The 11,369-nt window shown below is 37.2% G+C and overlaps 1 protein-coding gene across 1 annotated transcript in view; it reads left to right on the top strand.

Moving 5' to 3' along the window:
- The first annotated feature begins 1,136 nt into the window (after positions 1 to 1,136).
- Positions 1,137 to 11,369, top strand: part of LOC148941110 (uncharacterized) — a 153,987-nt gene continuing 143,754 nt past the window's right edge. The window contains exon 1 of the mRNA XM_089104098.1: positions 1,137 to 1,197. The gene's annotated coding sequence lies outside the window, so the exon portion shown is untranslated. The remainder of the gene's footprint in view (positions 1,198 to 11,369) is intronic.

Below are 11,369 nucleotides of genomic sequence, written 5' to 3'. Positions count from 1 at the left end.
TTCATGATGAAAATGTTTATGCTTCCATATTAGAAATAAATTCGGCTTTACTACTCTTAATGCTGTTCTGGGTGCTAAACAAGTCGTTACCAAGGACTAGAAACCCCCCATGAGCATGATGACACACCCCAAATGGCAAAATACTGGAAAAGGGTACAGAAAATCTGCAACTGCAAGTGCCACCAGGGCTTCTGGCTCAGATAGTGATGTTTGATGTCGTATTTTTAATCATTTTCTGATGTATAGCTTTTGTAGTATAGAGTAGTTAAAACCTCAGATAACTCACAGTATATAAAGCCAGTTCCAGTTTTAAAAATAAAAGGTGATTTAATAAAAAAGGGAAAGACATGTTTAAGGTGATTTAAAAAAAAGTGAAAGACATGGTCTCTATTTTACCATTTGTGGGGGTATTTCAAACTCGATCTTACAAGGTAAGTGCAGTATCTTTTAAAGGCATTTTGGAGAAAAATATTGTTTCAACATTAAAATCTCCAGTACTTGTTAGACCAGACCATAACCCCCAAAGTCATTTCTTTAATCAGTCTCAATTTAAAAAGAATTTTTTCCTGTATTGTTTGTAGGCGGTAGCTTATAAAAGGGGAGGGCCACAGGAACAATTCTCCCCTCTATCGAGATTTTCATAAAAGGGAAAAGGGGGATTCGTATGCAAACTATTAAATGGAAAATCAGGTCTCAGCAACTGCTTTTCGGCAATATTTTGTAGGAATAGAAGGTTAAAATGTGATTTTAGCCCTTGTTTTAGCCCTTTTACTAAAATCTTCATTTGGGATCAATTTCAAGCGGTGCTATAAATGGTCGTAAATTGCGGAAAACCAACGATTTTTGTTGGCCTGTAGTAAAATGTTTCTGTAGTAATATATGTTGTTCCGAACAATTTCTTCGGGTACTGCCATGAGTAATGTACTATATTGGAAGAGAGTGAAAAACAAAGGAATAAAGAAAGAAAATCAATTAAAATGTTTTATGCCAAATTTTCATAGATAGTACTTTACGTCATCGACGATCCGCGTGTAACGCGAAGCGTAACACGCTGAAAAAAAATCTGGGATATGGTACAATTTTTTTGTCTTTGGAACATTTTTCATGCAATTTGTGGTACATTTATTTTGAGGTGTTGGTAACACTGTTCAAAACCCATAGAAGCTGTCAGATTGAAAGGCGCTTTAAAGAATCAAGGTATGGTAAAAGATCAAATGGTTCGAGGTCAAAATATAGTCACATTTTATGTGTGGGACTATTGTCTATCTTAGACAGTTGGCTAGGCTAGTTTATTTAGGAGGGAAATCAAATGTAAGCTAAGCCTAATTTTTCACCAAGATTCCAGCTTTCAACACTAGGATGGTTATAAGTCTAGATTTGGGGCTTTTGAGGAGAAACATGTTCAGATAACAATTATTTCTTCATAATATATGGAATAGGTAAATTTTGCACATTTTGACTGAAGTTCCACCCTATTTTAACTTGCCACTGCTAATGTGGATACATGCAGCTAAAATAGCCTATATCTATTTCCCATGGAATTTTTGGCTATTGATTACATCACAGTTGATACAATTTATGAGTTGGCTACAGGTGTTGGAACAAGAATGACATGTGGCAAAAGGCATGTTAAATATACCTCAAGCTAATTTGGGCTGTATTTTTGCACATCAAGGGAGGGGGTTGTAAACATCCCTTATTCTAGACTTATGCTATACCAAAGCTCTGAATTTGATATTCAGAGCTTTGATATCCCTACTATGAGAATCCCCCCCCCTCCTAATGGTAGGCTTAGAAATTTTGGTAAATTTTCCAATTAACTATATATTGAGATAGAAAAGCAAAAGATAAAACTATTACCTTAAAAAATTACCCTAAATTTAACTTGCTAACAATATAAACACATCCATTGGAAACCAGTTAGTGATGATAGGCTGCAGGACATCTGCTGCATCCCATTGAGTGAGTCATGGTTTTGTTGCCCTGTCCTTGTCAAAATTTGATTTGAAACTATTGATTCTATTACCATTGTCTTGCTTAGGCTGCTCCACAGACTTTTGATTCAATTTGTAGAAGAAATTGTCTTGGTATGCTTGTAGAACAGCTTTGCAGAATGACCTGTTGACTGGTACTTGACAACTAGGCAGGTTCAAACATATCTTTGTTATCAGACTAGAGCAACTCATATGTCATTATCATATTGCCCTTGCATTGATGGTATGTCAGAGTTGGTAGTGTCAGGCTCTACAGTTGACATCAATACTCTTTATCTTTGAAACCCTTTCTAGATAGATGGATAGATAGTTTATTTTAGCCCATCATTAAACAAAACATGGTGGAGTATAAGACACAAAAAATAAAACTACACAAAAAACACTACTTTAAGACAGTTAAACTATATGCACTACACACACTCATAGCTTGTATATTACATGCAGCAGTAGAAAATCATATTGGTGCTTGAGTGCACCTTTTCTAGCATTGCTTTCCTGCTCTGCCACAACTTCATGCAGATCTGGAATTTGATACTTATTCAAGAGGATTGTATTCCTCTTGAAATGTGGTATATGTACCAAAAACTTGTGGCAAAAGCAGGGAAAGGTAGAGAACATGTGGCAATGTGAAACTCATAAAGGCCGCAAGAAACTCATAAAGGCCGCAAAAACGAGTGTCTTACCTGTGTTGACGCACCTCATCAACCTTTCTTTAGATCTTGGAGTCTTCCCGGAAGCACTAAAGATTGCAAGAGCGATTCCTCTTCATAAAGGAGGGAAAAAAGATCACCCATCGAATCAAAGACCTATATCTATTCTCCCATTTTTCTCTAAGTTATATGAGAAAGTGGTACATGCCCAGTTAAGTTATTATATTGAAAAGAATATAATTCTAATGGAAAATAAATTTGGGTTCAGATAAGGGCTATCTATGGATAGAGCAGTTCTGAAATTGGTTGATTGGATTAGTGATGCATTTGAAGCTGGTCTCATACCCGCAGCTGTATTTTTGGATATGAAAAAAGCGTTCAATATGGTGGACCACTCAGAGCTTATTCAAGCTCTTTACTCGATTGGGGTGAAGAGTTCAATTCTGGAGTGGTTTTCATCTTATTTACACAATCGGTATCAGATAGTTCAGAATGGGTCATCTTTATCTTCAAAAAAGAAAGTAGAGTGTGGGGTCACACAAGGGTCAATCTTGGGACCTCTACTTTTCATTATTTTCATTGATCGAGTGAAACATTACCTGTCAGAGGCTGGTGTCATCCTGTTTGCAGATGACACTTTGCTTTTTCTGGCAGCGCCTTCACTTGATGTTTTATATAATAAAATTCATAATGCAGTTTCTGAATTTCTAACTTTTTCTCAGCAAAATATGTTAACCCTAAACTTTTCTAAAACCTTTTTCATGATATTTTCTAGACTTTCTACTAGTGCTGGAAATGACCATATCATGGTTCAAGAAAATGTGATAAAGAGAGTAGCAACAACAAAGTATTTGGGGGTTTTAATTGATGAAAACCTGTCATGGAAAAACCATTCAAGTGCAATAGCTGAAAAATTAAGCAGAGGCCTTGGGGTGATGCGAAGAATTAAAAATCTAGTCCCAAAAAGGATCCTGAAAATGATTTATTTTTCTATATTTTACCCATATATTAGCTACGGATGCTCTATATGGGCAAGTGATTTTGTTACATGTTTCAAAAGAGTACAAAAACTTCAGAATAGAGCTGTAAAATTAGTATCTGAATTTGATGATTCTGATGAGGTTCCTGCTCATAAGCATTTTATAAAGAATAAGTTAATGGATGTATCCCAAATTCAAGATTACCAAGTCGTGATTTTCTTGTATAAATATTTGAATCAGCTGCTCACCCCTGCTTTTGAAAATATTTTTACTTTTAATAGAGACCTTCATGATCATAATACAAGAAAAGCTGATGACTTAACTCATGAGTTTAGGAGCACCACTCGGGCATCTTTTGTGATTCGCCATTATGGTCCCCATGTTTGGAATATATTGCCCGAGTGTGTGAAAAATGCGCCTAGTCTTCCAGCTTTCAAGTCACGGGCAAAGAAGTTTCTTTTATCTTGTGAGTGAATTTGGTGTTATGCCCACTCAAGGTTGTCATTCTATTTAAGGTATTTCCCCGATTTAGCTCGCTTTTTTTTTTTTTTTTATATCTACTTCTTGTGTTTTCCTCTTTCTCTCTTTTTTCCTTTATTACTTCATCAGATAATTTTATTTTGTGTTGAGTAGCAAGGTATGAATGTTATTTTAATTAGCTGAGAGTGATAACCTTGCTTGCCCTTTCAAGCTTATTGTCTTTCTTGGCAGGCGAAAGGTGAATAGTGTTTGTTTTCTTTTTTAATAAATGTATATCTCATATCTCATAAATGCTACTGCTCTGTATAGCCTTGCCAAATTTTGGTGGTTGTACAAATATTTCAGCAGGACCAGTTTACCATAACTCACTAGCAAATGTGACACAAGGGTATTGGGGCAAAGAGTCCTTGTTTTCTTATCTTGGCTGTATTGGAGACCTAGATATTTAAGCAAGGAAGATGATATGATAGTAGCACCATCTATGGAGACAGATGGCACTGGTTCATTTTGTTTTGAAGAGTTGAAAACCAGAAGTTTAGTTTTTTGGCCATTAACTTGTAGACCAATAGCACTATATCCAGATACAAGCTTATCTAAATTATCCTGCAGTATATTTAAAGAGAAACTCAACATAAGTAAATAATCAGCATAGCTTATCAGACTCAGATCACAAAGATCTAGCCCACCAGAAATTCGTTTTGTAACCTTAGAAGTCAAAGTGTTAAATAGTAGTGGACTTGAAACAGAACCTTGTCGGAGTCCTCTCTTTAGTTTAACTGGTGCACTAAGTTTTTCAAGTCCAAGTTGTTTCACTCTTTTATAGCTATTGGAGAACCAGTATGATAACATAGCTACTATATAGGGTTTTAACACCAGCCTCCAGCAGGGTCTGGAAAGCAGCAGACTTTTTTAGAAGAAAGCAGCAATCAGACAAAGTAAATATTTTCCAAAATGGAGATAGGGCTAGCACATGTGGCAAAACAAAAGCATTATGCACCCTTGCAAGTAGAAAATGGTTAAAGTGGCACTTCATTGAAACGAGAATTCCATAAGCTCTGCATGTCTTTACAGCAAAAAATGAAGCAAGGCAATCACGGGTTTCTTTAAGATTGCTACAAATTGGAAGGCCGAGGTAAATAATCTTTGACAAAGACTTAATTGTATAAATACCAAAAATAACATCAACTGGTACACTATCTTTAACGCAGCTATTAAATACGAGAACTTCACTCTTCTGGGGATTGAAAGAAAGGCATATGTTACCATACTCCTTACTCAAAACATGGAAAGTCTCTTTGATGTCTATAAGTGTTGTACTCGCGTTCAAAATGTCATCAGCATAATCAATCAGTGAAACATTGAGACCTCTAAAGATACATGTAGACTGAACCGGTTCTTGTGATGTAATAATACTATTATTGAAAAGCGGTGGTGAAGTAAGTGCTCCTTGACGCATTCCCTTCTCTATGGGTATAAGACTAGAAGATAGGGTTAAAGCATTAACACAAGGTACATTTACACGTGCTTTTAAATTACTATACATATTCCTCAGTGCGCATATAATAGACTTATCCACGCCACGTTTTGGGGCTAATAATTGTTCTAACCACTGCTCCTCAGGTATTGTGGCACAAGGCTTTGGCTGTATTTTCAAACCTTTTCCATATTTTCGAAGGGGTTACAAATCACCTCTTCCAAAGCAGTTTCTGCTTCCTTCACTTTCATATCATCCACAAATTCTTTGTATTCTCTTTTTGCTTTACAAAAGAGATTGAAGATCAAACCAGACCTCGCCTTGCTAGATTCACACCACACAGAATACCAAATCTTATACCTCTTTTTTGCGTGATTCACATATGGATGGTCACTCCATCCCCTTTTCCTTGTACCTTTCCTGATAAGTGCACTAGGTACAGCTACAGACTCAGCAACTTTTAGAGTGTGAGTGATTTCAGTACAGTATGTATTGAGTGCAACTGTGTCCCCATGCCCATGAACAAGGAGCTGGAATGGGACTTCTATTTTGCACAGAATTTTCATCAAATGTTGACTGGTACAAACTGAGGTTAACCTTTTTTTACTTGTGTCTTTTTGTGTAAACTGGACTTCTTGATTTCACATTACAACCAAAAGGAACATGAAACTTGAGACCAAGATGATCACTTCTGGTATGTTCTGAATCCACATGCATAGGCGAGGGAATGGTAAAGATGGAAAGGATGTGATCAATATTGCTTTTGTTTCCTGAATTGTGAATGAGTGTGAAGTTTTGATCTTTAAAGTAAGGGGGACAATCACTTGGAATACATGCCATAAGAATGTCTTGTAACTTTGCTTTCAAGAAAGGATCAAACTGGAAATCACAATGGATTAAAAAGTGCAAATTTCCCATCTTACAGAGTAGCCTTCCAAGTCAAGTACAAGCCTCAGTATATTATTTTTCACTACAATCCATGTTCATGTTAGTTGGTAGGTAGATATTGAATAGTCTGAAAGCACTGGGACCTGGGAACTCAACTGCTATATAGAAATTGCACAACTCAAGTTTGTGAGAGTCAATGTTTTCTTTAACAAATATTGTAAGTCTGCCACTAGGGCAACCCCTGGCGCTGGAATGCTTTGCCTTGTGAATATGTGCAAGATTTATTTGGAATTGACTGAAATAGTCCAAAGTTATTGGTAGTTAGCAGGTGTTCTTGGAGGCAATCAACATTATATGCAAGGAACAGGCTCTTCATGTAGTCCAATTTGGCATTATTATGGCTGTAAACATAATGGCAAAATATGGACAGTTACTGAAAATTTATTTTCTGGTCTGAAAATAAGCTTTCTGCATTGCTTGTCAGACTGCTGGACACTGTAGACTAAAGTTAGGATGGGTATTGTTAGGCTTGACACACAGAGTGCACTTCACTGTTTGAGAATGGCATGAGTTTTCTCTACTGTTCTCGCGGGGTCCAGCACATCTGGAGCATTGCATGCTGCTAGTGCAATCTTTGGCAAGATGATCAAATGACTGACACTTGAAACAGCACTTGGGAATCTGTCTGAATGGAAAGACTTTTATGTGAGTGTAATCAATGAGCAAGCCACATTTGATTGCTGCTTTTTGTGAATTGGCATTGCCAAAGGTCAGTTTGATTGTCTCAGATTTTCCATATCGTTTTGCACTGACTAGTTATGGGTTAATAGAGAGGATATCATCTTCTGTTGTGGCAAGAGGCACAAACTTGGTGATATCAAAGAACCTTTCCTCACAAAAAGAAGCAATTAGCCTATACCAGGAAAGGATTTGAGGGAGCTGGCAAGTGCAGCTGCCAACTTGGGACTGTTTATGTAAGCAACCAGTCTTAGTCTGTTGGATATGATCAATACCTCTGTCACTAGCGTGTCTTTTGACAAATTACTTCTGCTTGGAATAGGAGTTTATTTCCGAGGTAGGTATATTGGCGATGAAAACCCGGTGTAAAGATTTTGCGGGTTGTGGGAGAGGGGGTCAAACGTTCTGAGACGGAAGCATAGATTTACACTGTTCCATAACGCTGTCAATCTTATCTTTGCATTCTTTAACTTTCACACACAAAGTTGTAAAAGTATCTTGTGGACTTTTTGGTACTTTGGATAATTTCCAGATGGTGAAGTGTGTCTTAAACTCAGGAAGAGAGCTCAGTAGGGTAATTTCACAGTATCATACATGTCACTTACTAGCGTTTCTCTTGAAGCTTGACTGCGCCTTTCTTTCACATACAGTTCACCTAAACTGTCTGCTATCTTGTTCAGTTTTTTTGCAGCCTTTGCAAATAGCCTCCCTTGTAAAAAACTTCACTGCTGTAGTCACCATTGCATCTTTCATTACAGCATCTTGATATCACAACACTGTTTCTATAAAGTTCAGTACTGGTGCATAAACATAACTGTAGCCAGCCATGGTTACGTCACTCCTGTATCTATTCCGTAATCAGTCTGTTACCAAGCACAAGCTGTTATCAGTAGGGCAGGTTAATAATTATCCAAGAGTGTCTTATTTCAAGTGCACTTGCTGAGCATTTTTTCTGAAAATCCTACAGAGCAGGGGAAGCAACAATTCCTGTACACCTAACCCCCCAATTTAAGGGAGGTCCCTCCCGGCGGGTAAACTGGCTCTTGCGACAGGTAACCGTCCCTCTTCTGCCTGCTTAGTAGGAAAAATATTGCACTGACGATGTTGTATTGGCAACACTACATTGGTAGCCAATTACTGACAGCATTGCAATGATAATTCAAATCCATATCCAGCAAGACCAAGTACCATTTAAAAACTGAATAAAAGCAAGTACCATTAGAGTAAAAACAAGTACCATTTATACATTTTGTCACCTGTCTTTGAACAGATTCAAGAGCTATGTGGTCTGTTTTATTAATTGGTGCAGTGACACACATTCCATATTCCAATCTAGGTCTCACCAGGCTTTTATAGAGTTCAGTACTATTGCTGAGGATCTACTAGTGATTGTGCCCTTGATGATACAAAGAGTCTGGTTAGCCGCTGCTGCTGCTGCACAAATGTGGTAGTTGAATTTGAGGTCTTCATCCACAACAACCTCCTAATCTCTATCTGAGGTACTCTTGGAAATCAGTTGTCTCTGACTAGAATTTGATAACATTGAATTTTGCCATTGTTGTTATTTCTTCCAAAATGGAGAACCTTGCCTTTTTCAACATTAAACTTGACTTCCATATATTGGCCCATTTGCAAAAGCAATCTAGGTTTGACATTATTGAGGCTACACCCTGCTGCATGCAATGTCTGAGAATAAAGCCACCCTCCTGTCAGAATTGGCTGTGTATACAGAAGTCCATCTGCACCATCACCAGAGGAAACTAGCAGGGATCATCTGCAAGATTACAGATACCCACAATGGGGATCTAGTAATGGCAGGTGACTTCAACCTGTCTAACATAACCTGGAAAGACCAGTTTCCTTATGTCTCTTCTGATCCTACAAGCCCAATCATTGACATTGTTCATGATGTTCTTCTCCACCAAATTGTCAACCAGTCAACATGTTTTAGAGATAATCAGCAACCAAGCCTTCTCAACTTGGTATTAAAAAGGACCATCAGTAGCCAAGAGGCAACAATATTCATAAAACCTTTTAAGGCTCTTGTTAGACCCGATCTTGGTGTTGGCATGTGCCTGGCTGGTCATTCTTACTGGCAAGATGTTAGGCTTATCAAAAATGTCCAAAGGCAAGCAACAAAGTGCATGAAAAGCCTAAAATCAGCTTCATATGAGGAACATTGCAAGCTTCCTACCCTCGCCTTTAGACGTAGGCATAGTGATATGTTATGACTTACAAACTCCACCAACCTCAAGGGCAACCACAGTACCAGCTATCATCTCACTAGAGGACATTCAAAGAAGCGGCCAAAATTAAGCTCCATATCAAGAATCTATCAAGTGTATTTTTCAAGAAGAGTAATAAAACACTGGAATAAATTGAAGAAATCTACTGTCAGTAGTCTTTCCATCCAGTCTTTCAAACATCAACTTGACAAGAAGTAAGATAAGAAGCAGTAGAGGTTAGACTGGGAGTCATCGACTCAAGAGCACTACAGGTCCGGAGAACCTTAAAGCTCTCAAATGGATTAAGGTGATAATGTTTTGAGTCATCAGCATATAGGCTAAGTTTATTATTCATGGTATTTGGAGTGGTGTTAATGTAGATATTGAAAAGTGTAGGTTCCAAAATAGTTCCTTGAGGCACATCACTTAAGACATCTGCTATTTTAGAATAGAAAGCTGTACCACCTTCACCAAAAACTTTAACCTGCTGCTTTCTTCCCTTTAAGAAAGACATAATCCAGTCCACTACACCCTCTTCAATATCAATTGCCTTCAGTTTCAACTGGAGGCTTTGATGACTGACTTTATCAAAGGCTTTATCCAAGTTTAGCAGAACCATATCAACTAGGAGACTTTGGTCAAGGAGCTCAGTTATGTAATTATATGAGTCAATTGCATTTGTTTCAACTGATTTACCTGATTGTAATCCATGTTGGTGTTTTGATAGAATGTTATTTGTGGCCAAATGTTTGAGAACAGCAGCACATACAATGTCTTCTAGGATTTCCCCAAAAGCAGAGGTAATACTGATTGGCTGATAATTGGGAGCTGTGGTCCTGTCACCTCCTTTGTGTATTGGCAAGATATGGGCAACTTTCCAGGCCAATGGTATGACTTTGGCATCAATAGACTTTTGGAAGAGCCTTGAGAGTGGCAGTGCTAATTGGGCGTGAGCTTCCTTTAAGATTTGTGGATAAATGCCATCTGGCCCAACAAACTTATATGAATTGAGCTTTTTAAGCCGAGATTCAAGCTCAGACTATTATTGAAGACACTATAGAATCAGAATCTTATTCTGAGTCCAAATATAACATTCATATATGTCACAAATAAGCTTAACCTTCCTCTTAATGGTAAAATTACCTTAATTTACACATCAGAGTAAAATTAAAGTTCATACTGGATTTGTTATAGTTCAGGTGACATTTTTTCATTATGTTAAAGCCCAGTGAAATATTGTAAGAGAAGTCGGTTGGAGAGATGCAATTTAAATTAACTCAGTAATAATGACCACAAGCACCAAATTTGACATTGAGCTAGGTTCAGACATGTCATGCTGGTAATGATGGTTATTGCTACAAAAGTGAAGGACACTGAACTTTGAGAGGTGGAACTGAAGTAGTCAATCTTGCACCCATGTTTGGATTTTGAGAAGCTCAGACTGCAGGCTTTGTTCATTAGCTGGTCCAAACAACTTGGAGTCATCAGGACAGGGAGTGATGTTGTTTTTTATTCCATGAACTGTATTAGTGATATTTATGAGGAATAAAGTAGGACCCAAAACATAAGCTATATAGACTAGATAGAGTTGTATACATGCACTGAATTTTCAGTTCATATATTTTTCTAATTAAATCGATTAAGGGGTTTACCAAAACAAACGAAAATTAAGTATAGGTTAAGATTAGTGGCTTTCCAACTTGAGACATGCTAGGACAAAAAGAGAGATTTTAGATTGCAAATTTTATACTCCTTTTCAAGGTTTGCTTGTGTTTTTGACTATTGGTCATAATAGTCTTGATCCTGACAGTACACCTCCCTCCAGGGGATGCATATATATTTATATATATATATATATATATATATATATATATATATATATATATATATATATATATATATATATATATATATATATATATATATTTTATTGTTGTCCT

Source organism: Artemia sp. Qi Xiang Cuo, chromosome 18, assembly GCF_049724085.1.
Source record: "Artemia sp. Qi Xiang Cuo chromosome 18, ASM4972408v1, whole genome shotgun sequence".
NCBI classification, from domain to species: domain Eukaryota; kingdom Metazoa; phylum Arthropoda; class Branchiopoda; order Anostraca; family Artemiidae; genus Artemia; species Artemia sp. Qi Xiang Cuo.
This window is presented reverse-complemented; position numbering and strand designations above follow the sequence as displayed.